Genomic DNA, 24122 nt, shown 5'->3' with positions numbered 1-24122 from the left:
CATGAAGAGCAAAAATGCACCAGTGCAGCTAAATGCAACAGGGAAGTAGCGATTTTTGACATTCTCTCCTTCCCCAGGAAGCCCTCTGTGCCACCTGCAAAGATGTCCTTGAGGGCTGCACAACCCTCACCAAACTAGGCCACATCCTTGCTCAGTATGTCAGTCATTAACATAACAATAACTTGGGCATGCTTTAATACCTTCTTTGGTGAGAAGCTGGTTCTGGGATTCGTCTAATGTGCAGCCTGATCCCATTCATGCTGATTTGGAAGTAGGTTTCCTGCGTTCAGTGGGCCTTTACTTTTAGTGGCGCCCTTTGGACCGGATTTCCTATTATGCACTATTTCTTACACCAGAACATGCTCAGGGAAAGCTAGAAACTTTTTATGTATGTATGTATGTATGTATGTATGTATTGGGATTTTTATAAGAAATTCTGAATAAGATACCTCCCACTGACCTGCACATATCACATTTTGCATTGGCAGCCCTGACACTTAAATTGTCTGAATGCACTATTTTTTTACACCAGAACATGCTCAGGGAAAGCTGGAAACTTTTTGTTTTGTTTTGTTTCTTTCTAAGAAATTATTAATACTTCCTATTATTAATACTTCCTACTGACCTGCACATATCACATTTGGTATGGACAGTCCTGCCACTTAAATTAGCTGTCTCTGCAGTGGGCCTGGCCTGGAGGCCCTGCAAAATGTCCCGCTGCAGTCCGGGATAGTGAGGGCCAGCCCCCCATAAGGCCTTATCCCGGACGGAGTCTTTGCTGATGAGTACAACACTCTTCAGCAATAGTGCCATCAAAATCCCAATTCTGAGGATTTTCTCCCACCCCATGTAGGCTTCTAAATGTCATGGAATGTTGTGACTCTAAGCAACAAGGTATGTGTGTACAGACAAGGAAAATGCACAGGTGTGCACTGTAGCAGCACATGGCACATGCACAAATTGCACTTGCTTACCATTGTGACATTCTACATTTTTGTTTTTAAAAGCCCTGCTGGAAAAGAGACACGGAAAAGAGTGGAAAAGAGACACGGCAGTTGATGGCAATGGAGGATAGCAAAGGATGCAAGATGTCCCAGAGCCCCAAGAACTGCAATAGGGTTAGGATTCTCTGGGGTACAAACTCCCCTCACACAAGGGTCAGCAAAACTGGGCTGCAAGCTTCAGCTGAGATTGTGTCCTTGAGTCTCTTGCCATCCCTGAGGTATGCTCTTGCTTGGGGTGGGGATACCTCTGATGTAGCTGGATCTGTCATTCTCTGGTCTGAGTGTAAATCAAGACAGCAGCACTGAGTCTCAGAAAGTGGGTCCCTTAACAGCTGCCCAACTGCTGAACATGGGCATCCAGAAGTGGGGACAAGAGGGAACAGTTGCATCCCAGGATCGAGCCAGTCCCATTGAATTCAGTGGGGCTGACTCCTGGATAAGTGGTTATAGGATTGCAGCCTTTGCTTCCCCTTCCCCCCACTGCTGAAAAAGTCCTGTGGACACCCATCCTGCTGACCACTGGCACCAGCCAAGATCGGAAAGTTCACCCCTCTTGCATCTTGAAAATTGAGAGTCCCAGAGGAAGTTACAGCCTCACTCACTGTGTATGTTCTGTAGGACTAACATGCCTGCTAAGATGTTGATTTATTCTGGTATTCCTCCTGAGCATTTATCAGGTGTTGATCTTACCCACAGGTCCAAAAACCATCTTGAAATCGACAGGCCTAGCAAAAACCCTTGTGATGTATATAAAATATAGAAAGGTCAAGTTGTTCCTAAGGGGAAAACACCAATTTCTCTATTTCATATTGCTCCCAGGGATGTTTCATATGATCCCCAACTACATTTGATTATTTCTCAGGAGCTTCGATATAAATGGCCAACTAACTGGTCCTTGCTCATAGCGAAGAAGACACTGAGGCACTTCACACGATTAGTGTGAAGCACGGGGAGGGTTTGTGCGGAGAGAGCAGGCTTAGCCCACAAGCAGAGTGCTCGCCCAAGGCAGCCATATTGGCCGCCCATATCATGGAGCCGGTAGGGGCGATGGGGATTGGAGGCCTCCTAGCCTCTGGATGCCTCTGGAGTGTGTGAGGCATCCTGGGGAGACCCCCCAGTGTGGGAGGCTTGTTTTAGCCTCCCAGTGTGTGTCTCCTTGCGAGTTGCTGCAACATCTCACTACCTGACAACCTTTCACAACTGAGAGAAGCGGAGCACTCGCTTCACTAACCTGGGTTAAGGGGAGTGGTTGTTAGGTGGGCTAGCTGCCAGAGAACCACCGGGCTTGCTCATGAGCCAGGGATTCTCACGACTGCACAAAAGTGGGCTGGTCTGCATTAGCCCGCTTTCATGTGGTCATGTGAGTAGCTTCATTATCTTAAATACCCAGGGCTTAAGCTGTTTAGAGCTTTATAGGTTATAATCAGCACCTTGTATTTTGCCCAGAAACTTATTGGAAGACAGTGTAGCTTGTTTAGTATAGAAGTAATATGGTTTCTCCGAGATGACCCAGAGAGCAACCTGGCTGCTGCATTCTGTAGCAACTGCAGTTTCTGGAATTTGTACAAAGGTACAGTTTCCAGACTATGTACAAAGACAGCGCCACATAGAGCACGTTGTAGTAGTCAAGTCTGGAGGTTACCAGCATATGTACTACTATTCTGAGGTTGTTTATCTCAAGAACCGGTCGCAGCCGGTGTATCAGCCAAAGCTGATAGAAAGCACCTCTGGCCACCGCCTCAACCTGAGACACTAAGAAGAAGTTTGGATCCAGAAGCACCCCCAGACTGTGTCCCTGTTCCTTCTGGGGAAGTGTGACCCCATCCAGAACCGGTTGATCAAAATAATATCTGTAGTTCTGACCTCACGTAATTAGTACCTCTGTCTTATCTGTATTCAGTCTTAGTCTGTTATCCCTCATCCAGCCCATCATCACCTCCAGGCAGGCATTTAGAGAGGTTATGCCTTCTTCTGATGATGTTGACACGGAGAAACAGATTTGGATGTCATCAGCACACTGATAGCACCCTGCATTAAATCTCCCAGCAGTTTCATACAGCTATTAAAAAGCATAGGAAACAATATGGAATTCCTGAGGGACACCATAGTAGTATTTGTATCATGTGTAGAGTGGCAGTTCAGATAAGCCATCACCTGAACATGATAGAAGAATGTGCCAGGGAAATTGTAAATAAATATTTCTTAAATCATTATGTTAGAAAAAGTCTATATATGGTATGGATGAAAAACAAACTTTTGTTAGAACCAAAAAGGAAAGGAAAGCACAAATAAAACAAAAAACAAACAGAAAAAGGAGAAAGAGCACATAAGGACTTCCATCTCATCATTAAAACAAGTGTCAGTAACAATACCCGGGTCTTGCCTGTAGTTTCATCATTCTCCCCACAATAAATCATACAGAAATCAACTCTGGGACATTTTTAAAGCATTTGTTATTACCCCTCGAAGGCCTGATAAAAATCCATTTTATAATGTGTTTTTAGATAAACAAGAAGAGGGTCCCAATCCCTTTTAAATACTTCAAGTTTATTTCTTAATAATGCTGTTAATTTTGCCATTTCTGCCAATTCTAATACTTTAAGTATCCAATCCTCTTTACTCGGGCATTGACTGTCTTTCCATTTGTGGGCAAATGTCAGTCTTGCTGCTGCTGTCAGATACATAAAGAGGATCCAGTATTTCCTCGGCAATGCATTGTTGTCAATATCTAATAGTATTGTTTCTGGGCTCTTGGGAAAAGTCATTTTAAACACTTTTTTGAGCTCATTATAAATTAAGTCCCAATAGCCTTTAGACTTTTTACAAGTCCACCATAAATGTATATAGGAACCCTCCTCTTTTTTACACTTCCAACATTTATTTGGCATGTTCTTGTCGATTAAGGCCAACTTCTTGGGAGTTAAATGCCATCTGTACATCATCTTGAGATTATTTTCCTTTAAACTAGAGCAGGTAGTATATTTCATGTCTTTTATCCATAGCTTTTCCCATTTCTCCAAGTCAATATTTTATGAGCCCATTTTACCATAGAAGTTTTCACTGCTTCCATTCTTGTATCTTTCAATAATAACAGAGCGTACAGTACATCCTAGAGACTAGTTTTCCTTCCTTATCACACAACTGTTGTTCAAATTCTGACTTTGATTGGTTGAAGCCTTTTTTGTAATCTTGCTTAAATAAGGCACTGATCTGATGGTACTGAAACCAAGAGATATTCCAGCCCTGCATAAGATCTAGCTTTTTGAGTTCATATTTTGTGCCTTGAAGAACAAGCAGTTGTTGATACGTGGGCCATGTCTGCTGCATATTTTTCTGTTTTCTAGATATAACTTCCAGTGGAGATACCCATAGTGGAATTTTTGGTTCTAACAAAAGTTTGTTTTTCATCCATACCATATATAGACTTTTTCTAGTATAATGATTTAAGAAATCTTTATTTACTTTTACCTTATCATAAAATAGATATGCATGCCAACCATATCTTATATCGAATCCTTCCAAATCCAACAATCTTGAGTTTTTTAATGTAATCCATTCTTTCATCCAACTTAGACATATTGCTTCAAAATATAACTTAAACTGCCTTGTGCCTTCTTAATCACATGGGCTGGCTCTGGGGAGAAATTATTGTCTGAACTGGCCCTTTGATGCATTTAAAAGTCTATGACTTGATTTGTGTTGATTTGCTGCAGTTGTTATGACACTTTTAAAAGTCATTGCAACAAGTGCTGTTAAAATACATTTTTTTAAATAGTAGCCTATTATCTTCTGTTCAGTACACATACAATTTGAGTACAGTATATGCAAGTACAGGCCCATACATACATATAGCTATTTATACATTATGTTCAATTTACATACAATAGTACGTTTCCTAGTTGTACCTTGCATTGAGAGAGCCTATATACAGGTTCACTTTTAAAATGCATGTACAGTCATTCACACAAAATCTTGTACAGTACATGTTCAGACATCTGTACAGATATACAATGTAATATCTGAATAGGACTTTAATCTTTAATGTTTCCAAGAGTGAGCTTTGAACGTTACTATCAGTCTAGCTTTCCTCCCACAAAATCAGATGTAGAGCTCTTGATGGCTTCTCTGTTATTATATCTTTTGTTCTGTCCAACCCATCTATTTTCCAGACAGATGCCTTAAAAGAAACACAATTCAGCCAAGTCATGATTCATATGAAGTAATAATAAGGAAGGAGATCTCTGTGCATGCACAGAATTTACTTCTGTCATCATCAACTACAACCAGCTTTTACATATTTAGGATTAGAAACATGATTTCTAATCATGTTAAGGTCATGTTTCTAATTAGAGAGGTAGGATTAAGTCAGAGAGGTAGGAATAAGCCTCAACATCTTTTGTTTTAGACATTAATCATAACATTTCTGGATGCTTCCTTGTGCAACAACAACAACTACCCTACAAACAGACGTTAAGCTCAGTGTCCAAAATGGCGCAGCAGGGAAATGAGTTGACTAGCAAGCCAGAGGTCACCAGTTCGGATCCCTAGCACTGGGCTATGATTCTTTCTGGATGGTGATTTAAGAACATAAGGACAGCTATGCTGGATCAGGTTCAATGTCCATCCAGTCCAACATCCTGTTTCACAAGTTGGCCCACCAGATGCCTCTGAGAAACTCACAGGCATTTATTCCTGCTTGCCTGCTGACTCTTACAGGTGCGTGATTTGCCTGACAATCCATGAACCACCAGTGTCTTGTTATTGTTACATTTATTCTAACTCAATCACAGAAGGGGAAGTACTGGTACAAAGAGGAAAAGGTGAAGACAAAGCATAGTGCAATGTGTAGATGAGTGGATATCTGTCTAGGTGGTGATGGATGAGAGGGTTGGTACCCAAGAGTACATCCCTGCACACTCCTTCACTTCTGCAACTGAGAGCACTTTCTTCCAGTTCTTGCCCGGTGCAGTCATTTTCTTTTTTTAACCAAAGTTAGTTTGATCTATATTATGATTTCTTGGTCCCTTTTAATTAATTTTTTCATTTTTATTGATTTTATTAACAACTGCACTTCTCTTGGTAAGTTAGCTTTTTTTTTAAGCCTTTAGAGACAGAAGCCTTCTCCCACTCCCCTCCCCCCCCCGTCCCTTCAAAAAATCATTGCCAAATATGTGGGTTTTCTGGAAATTTTTGAACTGGAAAATCCCCCCCACCAAAAAAAAGCCAAGCAAATTTATCCCTAATTTGCATAAAGTTTGCATTTTTTTTCCTTTAAAAAACTTACTGTACAAATTTTCCTGATACCGAAAAAAGGTTGTGATCTGATTTGGCATGTTATTTGACCTGTTTATACAATTGAAAGCACCTCCACCATACTATCTTCCCCCTCACTGCATCTCAAAAATGTTTCAAGTATCCAAGTGGAAATGTTCGAAATGGGACATTTTCAACCCCCCCCCCAAAATAATGCATGGGGAAATTTCCCAGAAAACTTCCCATGCTGGAAAAATTTCCAGCCCACATCTCTGATTATTGCTGCTTTTGATGCAGTGTTTCAACCAGGAGACACTAACATCAATGGGGCATTAGCAATTGTTTAATTGTTTCAATTTGCTGTGATCACACAGGTAGGGATGTGCACGAACCACAGTATGAGCACAGTTTGGAAGTGGGGACCGGGAACTTTAAGAAGGAGGAGAGCAGGTCCTTATCTGCTCTCTGCCACCTCATGCAGCTTCCTCCTGGGGCGGTGCACGTCCCAAGAATCCCTGTGTGGACGCCATGTGTGAGCTGGTGCTGCGCAGGGATTATTGCAACAAAGGCCACCCCAGCAGGAAGCTGCATGGGGTGGCAGAGAACAGCTAAGGACCTGCTCTTCTCTTTCTTAAAGCTCCTGTTCCCCACTTCTGAACTGTGCTTGAACTGCAGTTCGTGGGCATGCCTACACACAGGGATTTAAATGGCAAAAGTCAAGCCTAAAACTTTAAAGGAAAAGTGCAGACAAACCTCAGAATGTATCTGCATGAAATTTGTGTGGTATAATTGCCTTGGAAGCATCAACGATGCCTGCCATTTTCATCCTGTTTTGACAAATAACAAATCAGTTACAAGCATTTTAGTGATTTTCTATTATCGCCTATGGCCTATTATCGCCTATGGCCTGGGGAAGGAGGCGAGAAAGGTTGAGTGTAGTAACAGCAGCTGCCTCCATACCTCTCTACTCAGCCTCAATAACACCTAAGTGATTCACCTCCTTCTACTCCGCTGCTACCCCACATCTAGATCTAGATCTAGAAATAAATAGTATTTGCACAATAAATAGTATTTGCACCCATATTTGGGATAATGAGCCAAAAAGTACAAGTGCAGCCATTTACCATTAAACAGAATAAAAAGTAGGAAACTATCTCAATCGCAGATTAGATGCATATTTTCTCAGAAGGAAGTCCTACTAAATTCTATGGAACTCTCAGGAAAATGCATATAAAACTGCAGCTGTCATAAAAAGGAGGAGGAAGAGGAGGAAGAGGAGGAGGAGGAGGAAAAGCAGAAGAGGAAAAATTAGGCATGATTTCAGGAAGTGATTTGTTCAGTAAGATTTTCAGAAGTGATTTAGCAAGAGAACCAGGGAGCTCTGAAAACCACATTCAGCCATGGTTTCTTCTAATCCAAGCTCCGTGGGAGTCTCAGAAGAAACAGTGGTGGGGAAATGCTACAGAAGTTGAGCAAGCCAGGAGTACACAACAAAATTTAAATTAAAAAGAACAAAATTTAGTGGGAAACACAGGGAGGACCCCAATCTGTAATGTCTCTCAACACTCTGCCCCTGGTGGGTACTAAATTCCAGAACATCCCAGAACAGTGAGATGAGCTAGTGTAAGAACTACGTGGTATAGACATGCAGCTGTGGCTCCCCATGCAGTTCCTTACACAAGCCCGTGGAAGCTTGAGTGAAAAAGCCCTCTATCTGGAAATAATCCATTCCTCAGTGGTGCAGCACATGCTTTGCATCCAGAGGATTGTAAATTCAAACCTCAGTTAAAAGGCTCTCAAGAAAGTAGGGCTGAGAAACAACACTGCCAGAGTAGACAACAGTGGGCTAAATTCACACATTATTCTGTACATCTAAGGCCCTGCTTGCACCTCTGCCATTGACTGAGATCTGGTTGGTGAGAACTAGAGACAGGGTCTTTTTGGTTGTGGCCCCTCAGCTCTGGAATGCCCTTCCAGATTATCTTTGCCATGCTCCCTCCCTCTGAGTTTTTGAAAACCCATCTTTTTATAGGGGCTTTTAAAGTTTGTATTCTTTGTCTGTTCCAGTAACATTTCAGTCTGTAAATCTGATTTTAACTGGGTAGTAAGCCACCTAATGGTGCAGTGAGAAAATGCTTGACTAACAAGCATATGGTTGTCGGTTCAAATCCCCGCTGGTACTATATCAGGCAGCAGCGATATAGGAAGATGCTGAAAGGCATCATCTCATACTGCGTGGGAGGAGGCAATGGTAAACCCCTCCTGTATTCTACCAAAGAAAACCACAGGGCTCTGTGGGCGCCAGGAGTCAAAATTGACTTGATGGCACACTTTACATTACCTTAGTTTTTAACTGAATTCTATTAATTTTGTATTGTTTTATCTGTTTCGTTTGTGTTTGTGAGCCATCCCAAGCAGTATCGTATTGGAGGGGTTGGAATATAAATATTTTGAATAAATAAAGAATAGATGCACATGGTCTGACTCAATTAAGGCAGTTGAATAGTTCTTAAAACAGGCTCTGGAGTTAAGCCCTGATTTGCTTCCTGACTCATATGAGCATCTGATGCTGCTGCCTCATACCGAGTCAGATCATATACATGAGCTCTGTCGCCGAGTTATAGCCCTGCACATATCTCCATACTGCTGACCACAGGGGACATACCTACAGTACACACTTCCTGGGAATGGTGGTTTGTGTGAGGGTGCTGGGCATTATCTCAGAGGTCCCCGGGATCCTGTTGCTGGGGTCCCCCCAGCAACAGGGAATGATGGTTAGCAGTGCATGCACAGAGGGTGCTTGACGCTCTAATTCCAATGAATCTCTGCCTTCCGGAACGGCCCCAGGGAGTTGGAGAGATTTACAGTTTGGTGTGACTTCCTCCCCTCAGAGAAAGAGAGAGAGAGAGAGAGAGAGAGAAAGAGTTTAGAGGGCTGGCAGTTTGATGGATGGGGCCCAATTTATAGCTCCTTGTGCAACAAGTACAAGTGAGGAATGTGTTCCTCCTGGCCTTCCCTGGGAGAAAAGGGCCCCTTGGGGTGGGTCTAAACCCTGCCACTTCATTTTTTCCGGAGATTAACCATCAGCTGCTGTGGAGCTCCATGGCACACTTTCCCCAGGTCCATATCAAGAGGCCTCCCACATTCTTCACAGATGCACACAAAAGGAAGGATGTGGGCAGGTGGAGGTGGGAGGCATAACCACTTTAAAGACCCCTTTTGCTTAACCCTTCTCCAGGTGCTGTGCTCAGGAGCCTTTGAATCCAGGTAGTTCCCCAGCTGGGAAAATCTAACTCCGTCTTGCTGACTCCCCCCATCTCTATTAGGGCTGCGTGACAAACTTCTTCTTATACATTCACCTCGGTGTAAGTAGAAAAGTGTACAACTTTACTAGTATGGCATGAATATTTATTGTTGTCAAAAGAACACAGGCTGGGAAGATGACATGCACCATTCTTTCTTAACCTCCGTACTCCTTGCAAAAGAAGCACTTGTACTGGGAGACCCGAGTTCAAATCCCCATTCAGCCATGATACTAGCTGGGTGACTCTGGGTCAGTCACTTCTCTCTCAGCCTAGCCTACTTCACAGGGTTGTTGTGAAAGAGAAACTAAAGCATGTAGTACACCACTCTGGGCTCCTTGGAGGAAGAGCGGGATATAAATGTAATAATAATAGTAATAATAATAATAACAAAAGAGCATAGGCAAATAAGAAGCTGCTTTATACCGAGTCAAACCATCCATTAGGGATGTGCATGGAACCGGTTCGACTGCGGAGGGGTGTGTCTAGCTTTAAGAGCGGGGGAGGGTGTACTTACCCCTCCCGCCGCTTCCCGCCCCCGCTGGTGTCCGTTTTTGTAAAAGTCCATCGGGGCAGCAGCGTACCTCCCTGCTGCCCCATTGCCCGGATATGACCGGAAGTCCCCAACGCAGCTGTCTGCACCGGCACAGGAGTGTGCACGGTGCAGGCGCATTGGAGACTTCTAGTCATATACAGACAACGGAGGCAATGGGGAAGCAGGGAGGTACACTGCCGCCCAGATGGGCTTTTACAAAAACGGGCGCCAGCGGGGGCGGGGGGGGGAAGCAGTGGGAGGGGTAAGTGCACCCTCCCCTGCTCTTAAAGCAGCACCTCCACGGCCTTCGAGCCTCCCCACTGCGGTTCTGTGCACATCCCTGCCATCAGCCTATCTAGCTCAGTGTTGTCTACTCTGATGGCAATAGCTCTCCGTGGTTTCAGAAAGGGGTCTTTCCTAGCCCTGCCTGGAGATACCAGGGACTGAATCTGGGACTTTCTGGACACAAAGTAGTGAGCTGCAGCCCCATCCCCCATCATCTCTGTGTAGGAAGGCACATAATGTGTGAAGTAGCTTCTAAGCTGTTGCATGGCGCCTCCCATTCATTTCAATGGATTTGTGCAGGAGAATTCCCCAATGGCCTGTGCCCCATCATGGGCTAAATCAGTCATTCCCACACCTAGCCACCCAAACTCAGCTGCCATTACATAGGAACATAGGAAGCTGCCTTATACCTAGTCAGACCATTGGTTCATCTAGCTCAGTATTGTTGACAGTCCAGGCCTGCTCAACTTAAGCCCCCCAGCTGTTTTTGGACTACAACCCTCACAATCCCAAGCCACAGTGGCCAATAGCCAGGGATGATGGGAGTTGTAGGCCAACGTCTGCAGGAGGGCCAAAGTTGAACAGCCCTGGGACTGGCAGGGGTTCTCGAAGGTTTCAGGCGGGAGTCTTTTCTAGCCCTACCAGGAGATGCCAGAAATTGGACCTGGGACCTCTGCATCAAATGTTATTGGAGGGATGTATGGAGGGAAATGTGTTAGTGGCAGCCATGTGCCATCTTCTTTGGGCAGTCACTGCCTGACTTTGCCTCATGGTAAGGTTGTCTCTCTGTGTTACAAGAGAACTGGGCTTGAAGTAAGGTGTGCTTGCATGTGCAAAGGCCCAGGTGGACTCCCTGGCAACTTCAGGTAGTGCTGAGGGAGAGATTTCTGCCCTGAAGCTTGGAAAGCTGCTGTCAGTCAGAACAGACATGACTGAGCTAGATGGACCAACGGCCTGACTCAGTATAAGCTAGCTTCCTGGGTTCTTACATTTTCTGAAGCTTGCAAAGAAGTGGTAAGAGAGGGCATTCTCTTGCAAACCATAGGCTCAGATAATAAGGGATTCTCTGTCAGAACAGCTATGAAATGGCACGCATGCATGCAAGCAGCTTTTAAAAACCCTTGTATCTGGCTGGCCCCACAACAGGTCTTTGTCATCTCTCAACCCCATGGCTGCAGGGCAAGCCAGAACCTGCTCTGTGTTCTCTAACAGATCATGAAGGGAGGTAGAGAGAAGGTGCGGAAGAAATAGGTCTGTAAAAATGAAAGACGGGGAAAAAACCCAACCTTATGAGCCTCCTCTTTCTGTTTGAAGCTAGATCAAAGATTCCTAGTAAACTCTTAGCAACGCTCTGTGGTCTCCATTTCCACTTGGAATGGAGCTGCAGTTGAGGCATCTCAGGGACTGAAAGGCTGTAAAAAGGGACATGATTCTCAGTGATGCCTGTTCCCAGACACCAATGTCCACTCCTGTGATGCCTGTTCCCAGACACCAAGCAGTTGGCAGCTTCTAAAGCAGCAACAGAAGAAGACGAGAAAAATCCTCACCCACGTTTTGTATTTCCACATGAAATCTCAAGAAGCCAGTGCCGAGATCTGAGTGTCAACTGTCCAACCCCCTTCAAAGGTATAATCAGGCCTCAGAAGATCAAAACTGGCCTTTCTGCATCACAGACAGGGCCTATGGAACCCAACTTTCTGATTCCCCCAGAGGCCAGCCAGGTGGCTGTAGAAGCTCACAAGAAGGGCAAACCTGTCCTCCATTTATTTGTTTAATCCTGCTGGAAAGCCATCTGTTTTATAGCTGCTTCCCTCATAAATACAAAGTAATCTTAGGAGGCTGTTCACACACGCAGCAAAGACTGGGCTTAGGCAGCCAAGACCAGTCTTTGCTGCACGTGGGAATCACGCGGCTCCCAGTGGCAGCGCAGTGACAAACCCTGTAGGGACCCCCAGCAGTAAGCCAGGGTTAAGGGGGCGAGCGCTCTCTTACCCTTGGCTAACTGATCGTGTGTTGGTGCCGTGCGGCTGCGCATAGCATCTACACATGAGTAGCCTCCCGGCCTGCATTGGGAAGCTCCCCATAATGCACCATGCGTGGTGCATTATGGGAGTTCCTGGGGCCTTACGGCCCCCAGACCTCTGTGCTAACGAGTGCAGCAGGCAGTCATCTGAGTAGGTGATTTACCGCCCAACAATGTCAAGGAGATGGTACGTGGGGGAGGAAAACATTTTGAGGCTTCCTCCCCTCGCCCCTTTTGAGAAACGGCTCTATGTTTGCTTATTCCAGTCACAACTCCATTTTCTCCTCCTCCTTTCTCTCCCTTTTCTTTCTGACTCTACCCCCACTCTCTGCAGGGTCCCTACTGGGACAAAGTTATAATCAAGCGAATCATAAAGGACTACTAGGTAGTACACAACAACATCTAAAGCAGTGATTCTCAAACTTGGGTCCTCAGGTGTTATTGGACTTCAACTCCCATAATCCCCAACCAAAGGCCACTGAGGCTGGGGATTATGGGAGTTGAAGTCCAATAACACCTGAGGACCCAAGTTTGAGAATCCCTGATCTAAAGCCTGGTCTACACATGCAGCAGAACTAGGAAGTCAAGCGGTTAAGGAGATGGACTAGAAATCCCATGATGAGGATGATGTATTTGATTTCTATACCGCCCTTCCAAAAATGGCTCAGGGCAGTTTACACAGAGAAATAACAAACAAATAAGATGGATCCCTGTCCCCAAAGGCCTCACAATCTAACAAGAAACATAAGATAGACACCAGCAACAGTCACTGGAAGTACTGTGCTGGGGGTGGATAGGGCCATTTACTCTCCCCCTGCTAAATAAAGAGAATCACCACATTAAAAGGTGCCTCTTTGCCAAGTTAGCAGGGGTCTACCAAGTTAGTTGATGTCTCCCCACACAGGTTCAAATCCTGCCAACTACACATCATTCTTAGGTGTCTCCATGGCACACTGGAAGATGCATTGGAGTTCTAGAGAGTGAAGGGCATCAGTGGTTCCAGGCTTGAGTCCCAGTGGAGCTGCAGGTAGGCTTTTGGGGGAATGGGTCCTTAGCTCATTGGTAGAGCAGCTTTTCTGCAGAAGATCCCAGGTTCAATCCTTTGATCTCCGGGTAGGGCTGGAGAAGACTCCTGCCTGCAACAGCCACTGACAGTCAGCATGAACAATACTGAGCTAGATAGACCAATGGTCTGACTTGGTAAGGCAGCTTCCTGTGTTCCTAACACAGTGGAAGAATGAAATGTACAGTTTCAGGTTGCAGGTAGAAGACCACATTCTTGAATACTCTCTTGCATGGAAAAACACACACACACACACACACACACACACACACACACACACACACCAAAAACCTAACCTGCAAACAGAAAACAAACACAGCAGCTTGTGGACTGGGACAGAATATTTTTCCTTCATGTGCCAGCTTTTAAACTACATGTTGTTTTTAACATGGTGGAATTCAAAAATGGCACCCCCACCTCCAGCCTCAATGTTACAATCCAAACTACCACCTCTGGATTCTATCCTCTCATTCTGTTGTATGCATAGACTAGACTATGGCTGCACAGCTTTGGCCCGCCAGCTGTTGTTGGACTTTGGCCCGCCAGCTGTAGTTGGCTTGGGTTGATGGAGTTGCAAACTGTAATCCAACAACAGCTGGATGCCAAGGTTGTGCAGCCTGGACAAACCTATGCTCATGGCCATCATCACATGTTCTGGCAGTGGATTCCTACAAAACATGCTCTCACAAGATGCTGACAAGGCAATTGGCTTCAGTGGCGCACTTTGGACTGGTCTTCTGGGCAGAGATCCAGTCCCTGGAAGGCCTGGGGGGTGTCTCCAAATGCTGGCTTTTTGGGGGGGGGTTCCAAATGCTGAGTGGCCTGCCCATGCCATGGCGAGTGGTCAAGCCTGCTGGCACGACTTGTGTGAGCGATGGCGAGTCAGGCAATGAGGGCTGGCTGCAGTGCTGCCTGCCTTGCCCAACAGAGCCAGAAAATCTGGAAGAAGATTTGCTGCCTCGAAAGCTGGTTCCAGCCACCTCTGATGCATCTCTCCCCCCTGCTCCTGCCTTCTGGAGAGTTTCTTTACTTTGTTTCTCCCCCATGCAATAATGTGGTATGTGCAGCTCATGTCAATGGGAAGTTTCTTGTGCAGAATTCCTTCTAAAATGAAAATTTAAAAATCCCACCTTTCCCTGAGCATATTCTGGTGTAAAAAGTAGTGCATTCAGCTAATTTAAGTGGCAGGATTATCCATGCAAATTATGGTATCTCTCTGCAAGTCAGTAGGAAGTGAGGCTATTCCCACGATCACTGGAAAGCGGGCTAAGAGAGCTTAGCCCGCTTTCCAGGGATCATGGGAACCACCAGGCTCACAGGCGAGCCTGGTGGTCCCAAGGCGGCTAGCCCACCTAATTCCCCCTCCCCTTAAATGAGGTTAATGGAGTGAGCACTCCGTTAACCTCATTTGGTTGCTCGTGTGTTGCCATGGTGCACAGTGACACATGAGTAGACCTCCGACTGGCTTGAGGGATCTCTCCAGGATGCCCCACACACTCGCGCGGGGCATCCTGGAACTTCTGGGGGCATCGCGCGGGGCATCCTGGAACTTCTGGATCTCTGTGATGGAGCCGGCAGACATGTGGATGGCCGATCAGGCCACCCAGCTACAAGTGGCTGCTAGTATGCAGGGAGAGCAGGCTAAGCCAGCTCTCCCCGCAGACCACGTTGATCTTCACAGCAACTGTGTGAACCGCCTCAGTATCTTATTCAGAATCTCTTCTCAAAAAGATTTTTTTAAAAGTTTCCAGTTTTTTTAAAACTTTCCATTGCAGCTTATTGGGCGGGGGCAGGTGTGTGTACGCAAAAGGCCTTTAGGACCAGGCTCCAACATGATCTAGCTGAACCTCTGATTGGCCTAAGTGGGATCTTCAAAGAAAGTGTCTGGCAAATACATGACAACCAAAAGGGTACCCTCCATATTCAAAGATCATAACTGCTGCTATTCATGATAATCCTTTTATTAAGCAGATTGTATCTTAATGGCCAAGTGGGGGTGGCTGATATTTCCTTAATGGGAATTGGGAACTACTGGTTGGGAGATACCTGGAGATTTCTCTTAGTCATCATCAGAGCTTGGAGGAGCTGATCCCTCACAAAGGCCAGTGTTAGGTGTGTGAAGAAACAGCAGTTGGCAGCTGGAGAGAAAGAGGTGAGATTTAGAGGAAGGCCCTCTGAGGTGCAGCATCTCTCTCTGAGGCGAAGAAGTAGACCTGCTGTCTAGTAGGAGCATGCATGCTGCTCCTTTCTGTTTATGATCTAATTGAATACTTGTAAGGTAAAGTGTCCTGTCAAGTCGATTTCGATTCCTGGTGCCCACAGAGCCCTTGCAAAATACAGGAGTATCCAGTTATCTCTCTTCCAAAGGAAGCCAAACCCAGGTATTGCTGCCTATGGAAGTTCTCACCATCCCGGAACGTGGGTAGTGTACAATATTTATTACCAGCAATTTTTTTAAAAAGTATATCTGTATTTACATTTTAAAAATAATGCTCAGGCAGCTTATAAAAGATTATGCACATTCTTCTTGCATAAAGAACATGTAAATTAAGCAATAAAAGCTGTATTGAAACCAGAGATAGGGGCAGCAGATTAAGAGCAGTCTAAAATTCAGTGCACAATGGCCAACATTCAGGAGAAACCAACCATTCTAGAGGGTGGAAAGCATGTTCACTTTCCTGATGGGGAAAGACCAACAGGAAAGGAGCAGCAGACCTTCCTTAGCACCACAACAAAGGTGTGGTCACCAAGAAGGCCCTTTCCCATGTGCCAACTAAATGCACCTTATACATTGGTGGGACATTCAGTGTAACTTAATACATTGAGGGATACTCTACATTTTACACGGTTGCCAGAACCGGAGGGGTACATTGGTGGGACATTCAGTGTAACTTAATACATTGAGGGATACTCTACATTTTGGATGTGCCCGAGAATCAGAGGTTTATGTGGCTTGCTACTGGCTACAAACAATGAGGACCCCTTGTTCTAGGAAGAGTCAGTCTTGCAAACCTTGTACAGCCTGTCCTCTTGAGCATTTATTACTACTATTATTTATATACTGCTTTTCAACAACAAAGTTGTGCTTTCCAAGAAAAAAAAAGTTGTCAAAAGGAAGCTTATCACTTCCTTTTGAATCTGGTCACGTTTTCCCAACATGAGTAGTGACCAGACCTTTTGGCAAGTGTGCTACAGGTGAAGTCCAACACATGGGGTGGTATATGTCACTTTAGGCAGGGCTTGACAAATCCCAGGTGCCAGGGAGCCACAGTGCCGAAAAATTTAACTGTGGTGCCTAGATCAGGATATTCAGAGGTAAAAGATTTCTTTGTCCCAGACAGTCCTGTTTCATTTATAAATATGTTACTTGTAAGGGGAAACCCATGTACCCTCTTCCTGTTCAACGTCCCTCACTATTAAGTCCAGTAATTTAATCAAGTGTCCTTTATCTGGCCCTTAAACATTTGGGCTGATCCAAAGAAAGTTTGTCAAGGCCTGCTTTAGGACATGCACAATCCCATCTGCCCTGCTCCAGTGCCTTGGAGTAGTTTTCCCTTTAGTCCACTGAACCAGGAGCTTTCCCACAGAAGGCTTTACTGTGGGTTTTCTGCAAGGCTTTACTGAGAGTTCGAAGTTGCAAAACAAAACCGACGCAAAAAGTGGATTTTTTTTACCCCAGATATAAATCGGGCTACATTCTAATGCATGATGAAAAACCTGAATTGTGTGTGAAGTGCTCCCTGATAGCTCACAGGGACATCAGGGTAAATTTAGGAACATAGGGAGCTGCCATATACTGAGTCAGACCATCGGTCCATCTAGCTCAGTATTGTCTACACAGACTGGCAGTGGCTTCTCCAAGGTTGCAGGCAGGAATCTCTCTCAGCCCTATCTTGAAGATGCCAAGGAGGGAACTTGGAACCTTCTGCTCTTCCCAGAGCAGCTCCATCCCCTAAGGGGAATATCTTACAGTGTTCACACATCAAGTCTCCCAGGACTTGATGTGTGAACATTATAAGATATTCCCCTTAGGGGATATCCCCTTAGGGAATATGCAACCAGGGCGGACCCTGCTTAGCTAAGGGAATAAGTCATATTCGCTGCCACGAGACCAGCTCTCCTCTCCTCAATTTGGTGGATATGTGAATGTACACCTCCATTCTGGAGGAGATATGAACTAAACGCCATGTGTGAAAAACAGTCAAGGAACAAACAACAGTTAAGCATGAGTAGGTATCACCGTAGGCAGACCCATAGGTCCTCCCTATCCAGGTACCACAGTCTTTTGCAGCCTCAGTTCCACAAGGTAGCCACCCCATGGTCTCCAGCCTTCTTCAGCTTTTCAAATTCTGCTGCTTGAGCTCATTTCATTGCTGTGTGCACACTGGTAGTGAACAAAATAATAACCATGGCTAGTGCTGGGAGCACACACTGCAGGGAAAGTTGAGCATGGGTGATCTAGTGTTTTCTCAAAGTATTTGGTGCCCTCTAGAGTTGTAATGGATATTGGAACTTATTTCATTAGGGATTTTCTGCTTGCCTGGGCTCTTTCCAGTTACACACAACAACAGCGGTAAAATGCTTCGGCTTGGCAGGATCGTATTGAAAACGACCCCCAGAATCTCAAACTCCTACAACGAGGAAATACAGCAACTTTTTTGTGACGCACATGTAATGTTGTAGCACTATAATGCAAAAATAAAATCTGAAATAAGGCATCGGAAATGTGAATGGCACCTTGCTGTCAGTGAAGGGACTACGGTGTCACAACACGGGGAGTACGGAAGCACACTAGTAACATTGTTGTAGGGTTTAATTTGGAAAGTGCCCTGGAGTGGCATGTGTTCTTCCTACCTAGTACACAATTTGCATTTGCTTTGCCCGAGTTGTGTTTTTGATATAGGGATGATTTTTGGCATGCTCAGATTGCAATAATGTGTACTTCTGATGCCTCTCCCTGAGGAACTCTCTTGAATTGGATTGATATCTAAACAAATTTTGCACAGAATCAAAATCTGGCAAAACATCAGGAATCAAATTTACACTTTTAAAATTCAGAAGTGTTCACAAGTTTAACTTTTAAAATGTGAAAACTCATTTAAAAAACAAAAACAAAACTTAAGACACAATCCAGAAGAAAGTTCGCCATTGGAATGAATGGAAGCCTCACAAAAACATTACTGTGAGCTTCAAGTCCCATTAAATTCAATAGGGTTTGTGCAGGAGAACATCCTGCTGTACCTTAATAAGAATAGTATAAAACCTAGCAATTGTATAATGATTTCAAATGTTCAATGGACTTCACAGTAATCATCTTCTAATACAACAGTTCTGAAAGGTGAGTATTATAGCCCCCATATTGCAGATAGGGGGCTGAGAGAGATTTTGCTGAAGATCACCTGGAGCTTTCCCAGCAGCAAGCTTTACTGTGTTAAAATTTGCCCCCCCCCCAAAAAAAAACCTGACATAAAAAGTGGATTTTTCTACTCCGGATATAAATCGGGCTATACTCTAATGCAGGGTGAAAAACCCGAATTGTGTGTGAAGTGCTCCCTGACAGTTCACAGGGACTTCATGGTAAACTTGACCGATATGTGAACATGGAGGCACTCTAACCAAGGTCTGAGGGGGCTCCAATGGACCAGGGGGGCCTCCTGCTGCCACCCAACACCCGCCCCACCAAAAGTTACCTTACTTTAGCTGTCAATGTGCGTGCCCGGGGAGTGGGAGGTGGGCTGAGCAGGCCTCCCCCCGCCCCACGGTGGGTGGAGCAGCCACTGGGCCTGCCTGTCTGGCCCAGCACTCCTTGCAAACTGCAAGGAGAGGCACAGTTTGCAAGGACCACTAGGCCAGACAGACAGGCCTAGTGGCTGCTCCACCCCCTGCTCGGCTCACCCCCCCATCCCACCCCCGGTGGTGCACATTGGTAGCTAAAGTAAGGTTACTTTTGGCAGTTCACGACAGGTTCAGGGTAGCAGCAGGAAGGCCCATCCCCAAATGCAGGGGGGCCTCACAGTGGTGGGGGCTCACAGTGGGGGCGGTCCAGGCACCAGTTTTGCCAAGGTGCGCCACTGTGTGAACGCACAACCTCCATACTAGAGAAGTTAACTAAAAGCCAGGTGTGAAAAACCTTCTAGTGAATTAGATTTGAACTGGTAACTTCTTCCTGGGTTGCTCAGTCTCTCACCCACTAATCTATACTAGCTCTCTTAACTGTGGCTGATGTTTTTTAAGACAGTAACAAAGAATCAACTTGCCATTTCTAGTTAATGGTACACCTTGTTTTTTTCTATACTTGGGACCGGTGGGGGACATTTAAAATCAATTGCAATAATTAGGACAATTTGCTTCAAGAATTTTCTCTCCCCCAAATTAACTTCAGCTCTAGTGTGGATTCTGGTTGCACAAGCAACATGAGCATCTTTGGGCTTGCCCACAAGCAGATACACTTAAGCTAACTGAAATCAATGGCCATGTTGGATTGTGGCCATTAAGTCCATTTTGGATTGTGGCAATCAAGCATAAGCAGTGACATAATGAGGGGACGTGGGCAGGGAGATAGAGTGGCTGTGGTTTATTACAGAGTTTCCCAACATGTGGGTCCCCAGATGTAATTGGACTTCAACTCCCATAATCCCTAGCCCCAGTGGCCTTTGGTTGGGAATTATGGGAGTTGAAGTCCAATTACATCTGGGGACCCACATGCTGAGAACATCTCTCTTACCAGAATCCCTCTTGAAGTGTCTGACCATATTGAATGTGTGTACTTAAGTTTGAGAACCAAGGAGAGATTGGGACTTATACTGATCACCCTGCTGCCCAAACAGCTGACGGACTTGGCCTTGGGCTTGGTGTTGGAGTCCCCAGGCTTGTGGTGGTGGGGGATTTCAATGTTCACTTTGGGACCAATATGTCCGGGGCTGCTCAGGAGTCCATGAGGACTATGGGCCTAACCCAAGCAGTCTCGGGACCAATGCACCTTGCTGGCAACACACTTGATCTGGTCTTTTACTCTGATCAGGGTGGTGTTCTGTGGGTGGGATTCCTGTGATTTCTCCATTGTCATGGACGGATCACCATCTGGTTAAGGTTGGACTCATAGTCACACCCCACCTTTGCAGGGCCGAGAGGCCTATTCGGATGGTCTGCCCAAGAAGGTTTTTTGATCCAATAGGATTCCAAAAAGCCTTGGAAGGAGTTTGTTGGCTCTGCCAGTAATCAGTGTTCCCTCTAAGGCGTGCGCACGTGCATGCACTCACAAGTTTATTGATGTCCACTCAGTTTATTTTAGATCCCAGAATCAGGGAGGCCCCACTCTGAATGCACGTGTGCACACACTGCCTTGATACTGCCACCCAGAACAAAAGTCATTCGCCACACAGATGAAAAAAATTAGAGAGAACACTGTTGGTGATCCTGTTGATGCCCCTAGTGGAGAACTGGAACAACAAACTCACCAGGGCAATAGACATGATTGCTCCTAAACGTCCTCTCCGACCCACTTCAAAATTGGCCCGTTGGTATATGGAAGAACTATGGGGGCTGAGGTGGCAAGGTAAACGACAGGAACACAAGTGGAGAAAGATTCGACTTGAATCTGACAGATTACAACATAGAGCACATTTGAAGATCTATGCTTAGGCAATGTGTGTGGCAAGGAAGTGATTATTTTCTGCCCATACTGCATCCGCAAGCTCACATCCAGTGGAGTTCAGGGTTGTGAGAGGGCTAGTACGTGCCCCTCCTCCCTTGAATCAGAATTTGGAACCATCAATTACCCATGGTGATGTTTTTAATGAGTGTTGATAAAACCTCTCTTATTCAGGCTGACTTAGACTCAGACCCCACAATTACAGGTGTCTGAAGTGGAGGTGTCCAGCAACTCCTCTTATGTGGTTAGGCTGATTCAGTTTCAGTTTGTGACTCCTGAGGATGTGGACAAGCTACTTGGAATGGTGTGGCCTACCACCTGTTCTCTTGACCCTTGTCCAACATGGCTTATACTATCTGGCAGGGGATGTTTTGTAGAAGGCCTGGTAGATCTTCAAAATCTGAACTTTTATATGGTGTCCCACAGGGCTCCATATTGTCTCCAATGCTTTTTAACATCTACATAAAAACTCTGGGAGCGATCATCAGATTTGGTGCAGGGTGTTAGTATGCTATAAGTAAGCTGCTGACACCCAAATCCCTAAATGCCTGCCTGGAGGTGGTGATGGGCGGGATGAGGGATAACAAACTGAGACTGAATCCAGATAAGATGGAGGTACTTATTTTGAGGGGTTGGAACTTGGGAGATGATTTTGATCTGGCTGTTTTGGAAGGGGTCACACTTCCCCAGAAGGAACAGGCATGCAATCTGGGGGTGCTTCTGGATCCAAAATTCTCCCTGGTATCCCAGGTTGAGGTGGTGGCCAGAGGTGCTTTTTATCAGTTTCATTTGATATACCATTTCTTGAGATAAACAACCTCAAAATAGTGGTATATATGCTGTAACCTCCAGACTTGACTACTACAATGCATTCTCTGTGGGGTTGACTTTCTACATAGTCTGAAAACTGCAGTTGGTACAAAATACAGCTGCCAGGTTGGTCTTTGGGTTATCTCGGAGAGACCATATTACTCCTATACTAAAAGAGCTACAATGGCTACCAATAAATTTCCTGGCAAAATACAAGATGCTGGTTATAGTCTATAAAGTTCTAAAGAGCTCAGGCCCTGGGTATTGAAGATAATGTCTTCTTCACCATGAGCCCCATAGCCCACTGAGATCCTCTGGAGAGGTTCTTCTGCAGTTGCCACCAGCTTGTCTGGTAGCTACTCACGGATGGGCCTTCTCTGTTGCTGCCCCAAGATGAGTCTGGAATGCACTCCCTGCTGAAAAAAGAGCCTCCCCATTTCTGACAACTTAGTCTCTAAAGACTTATTTTTCACCCAAGCTTTTTAACTGGACTGTGGTTTTAAATTGTTTTGAGGTTTTCATTTTTTATCTGTTTTATGTTGTTGTAAACTCACAGAGACGGAAGTTTGGGGCGGTCTACAAATTTGATAGATAGGTGGATATCTGATGGAGAGCCATTCCTGTTCTACTCAGATGCCATTAACTGCTGCATTTTGTGAATATGGACTTTTGAAAGTGATTTGGGAGTTGTGGGCACTTGTCTCCCACTAACCAGCTCGTGGCGGGGCATACATATTATAGAAGTTTTATGTTCTTATTAAAGGAGGGACACAGCAAACAATGGGGTGAAATTTATTTCTCTTTCTCTCCTCTCCCCCACTCCATTTTTATAGCCACCGTGCATTCAGAATACTAGGCTGTTGCTGTTGAAATGCCACTTGTACTAGCATGGCTGTAGATAAAACACATTTGGGGCACACCGAATGATGGTGAAGGAAAATACTTTAGACAATTATAACAATACACTTGCGCTGCTTACTTTTTAAAATCAGATGTAGGATGCAAATTAATTATGTGTTTCATATGGAATGGACAGGATAACGAAATCCCGATGATCTATCAAGACCGAAAACTGGAGCAAACTGGCCCTCCCGCTCCCCCATCTGCTTCCGTTAGAAAACTCTCAAGCCATCGAGGCTGGAAAAATAATATAATTCGAAATATAGAGCCTACGCCTGCGGATGCCTCAGAAACTCCCGCACTCTGCACACCTCTTTCCCCTCTCTCACTGCTACACTTTCCACCCCGTCCGCTCCTGCAGCAAACTTAGCCTCTCGCATAAATCCCTAAAATGCGGCCACCTCTGAGAACGAGCCCCCCGCAATTCCCCGCGTTCTTCTAGATAAAATCCAAACGCGTTCAACCTAAAAAATGAGGAGTTCGCTACAGTTTCCCTATTGGCTTTCTGTCACGTAAATCACCTGCCTTTTGACCAATCATACATCTCTGAAAATAAAGCCCGCCCCTTTTATTAAGCCCTGTGCGTGTATATGTGTGCTTGTTTGTTTTTTCTTCCTCACAGGTCTCTGTCTATCAATCAACGATAGGCGTGATCCTATGCTCAATACCTATTGGTGAATGTTCAAGTCAATCGCGACTTCTACGCAAACTGTTGGACACTGGGATTACGTCTGTCATTGTCAAAACCGTTCTTTCCTATTGGTTAAACGGGACCGAAGGCGCAATCATTGGTCGAACGAGATGCCAATTGGGCAGTAGGCGGTTACCTGAGCAAATAAGCTGTCTCCTGATTGATCAAACGGAATAGCGACCGCGCAGAGATTGGTAGTTCGTCAGGGGACTGGGCGGGCCTTACAGGGCGGTGCCCGGGCTGCTGAGGAGGAGGAAGATGGCGCCGTGAGGGGGGTCCGAGCCGCCGCTACCTCCTCCCTCAACCCGGTGAGTGAGCCCGGTGGGGCAGGCCCGGGGTCGCGAAGCAGTGGGAGGAGAAAACAAGAGAGAGGAATGGGGTGGTGAGTGGGGGAAGAGAAGGGGTCTGTGCGGTGGGAGGGGGGATCTCGGGGGGGGGGGCCAAACGCGCGCTAGCGGGGCCGAAGCAACTGGGACCGGAAGGGGGCGGGGCCAAGGGAAGAACCCGCCTTCCCGGGGGATCCATAAGAATAAGCGTCGCGGGGGAGAGGAGAAGGGTCTCCGCTTATTGGCCGCTTCCTGGGGTTTAGAGCGCATGCGGAGGAG

At 45.6% G+C, this 24122-nt stretch overlaps 2 protein-coding genes and 1 long non-coding RNA gene across 8 annotated transcripts in view; 2 read left to right on the top strand and 1 right to left on the bottom strand.

Annotated features, from left to right (window-relative positions):
- The window catches only part of SP6 (Sp6 transcription factor), a 123858-nt gene extending 99924 nt beyond the window's left edge, over positions 1-23934 (bottom strand). The window contains exons 1-4 of one of the 5 annotated variants that reach the window (XR_008310584.1): positions 22906-23238; positions 15512-15603; positions 7011-7084; positions 4752-5181 (exon numbers count right to left, since the gene is read on the bottom strand). The gene's annotated coding sequence lies outside the window, so the exon portion shown is untranslated. Of the gene's footprint in view, positions 1-4751; positions 5182-7010; positions 7085-15511; positions 15772-22905; positions 23239-23653 lie in introns of those variants that run through there. The other 4 variants (XM_053266568.1, XM_053266567.1, XM_053266569.1 and 1 more) reach the window with 4 other exon arrangements.
- On the top strand, positions 1010-18183 carry LOC128332157 (uncharacterized). Its single transcript, XR_008310586.1, has 3 exons — positions 1010-1222; positions 9496-9622; positions 17991-18183. It is a non-coding gene; the product is annotated as an uncharacterized LOC128332157 (long non-coding RNA).
- The window catches only part of SP2 (Sp2 transcription factor), a 34751-nt gene continuing 34318 nt past the window's right edge, over positions 23690-24122 (top strand). The window contains exon 1 of one of the 2 annotated variants that reach the window (XM_053266553.1): positions 23690-23825. The gene's annotated coding sequence lies outside the window, so the exon portion shown is untranslated. Of the gene's footprint in view, positions 23900-24122 lie in introns of both variants that reach the window. The other variant, XM_053266554.1, reaches the window with a different exon arrangement.

Source organism: Hemicordylus capensis, chromosome 6, assembly GCF_027244095.1.
Source record: "Hemicordylus capensis ecotype Gifberg chromosome 6, rHemCap1.1.pri, whole genome shotgun sequence".
Lineage (NCBI taxonomy): Eukaryota > Metazoa > Chordata > Lepidosauria > Squamata > Cordylidae > Hemicordylus > Hemicordylus capensis.
Note: the sequence above shows the minus strand (reverse complement) of the source record. Positions and strands in the feature narration are given on the sequence as shown.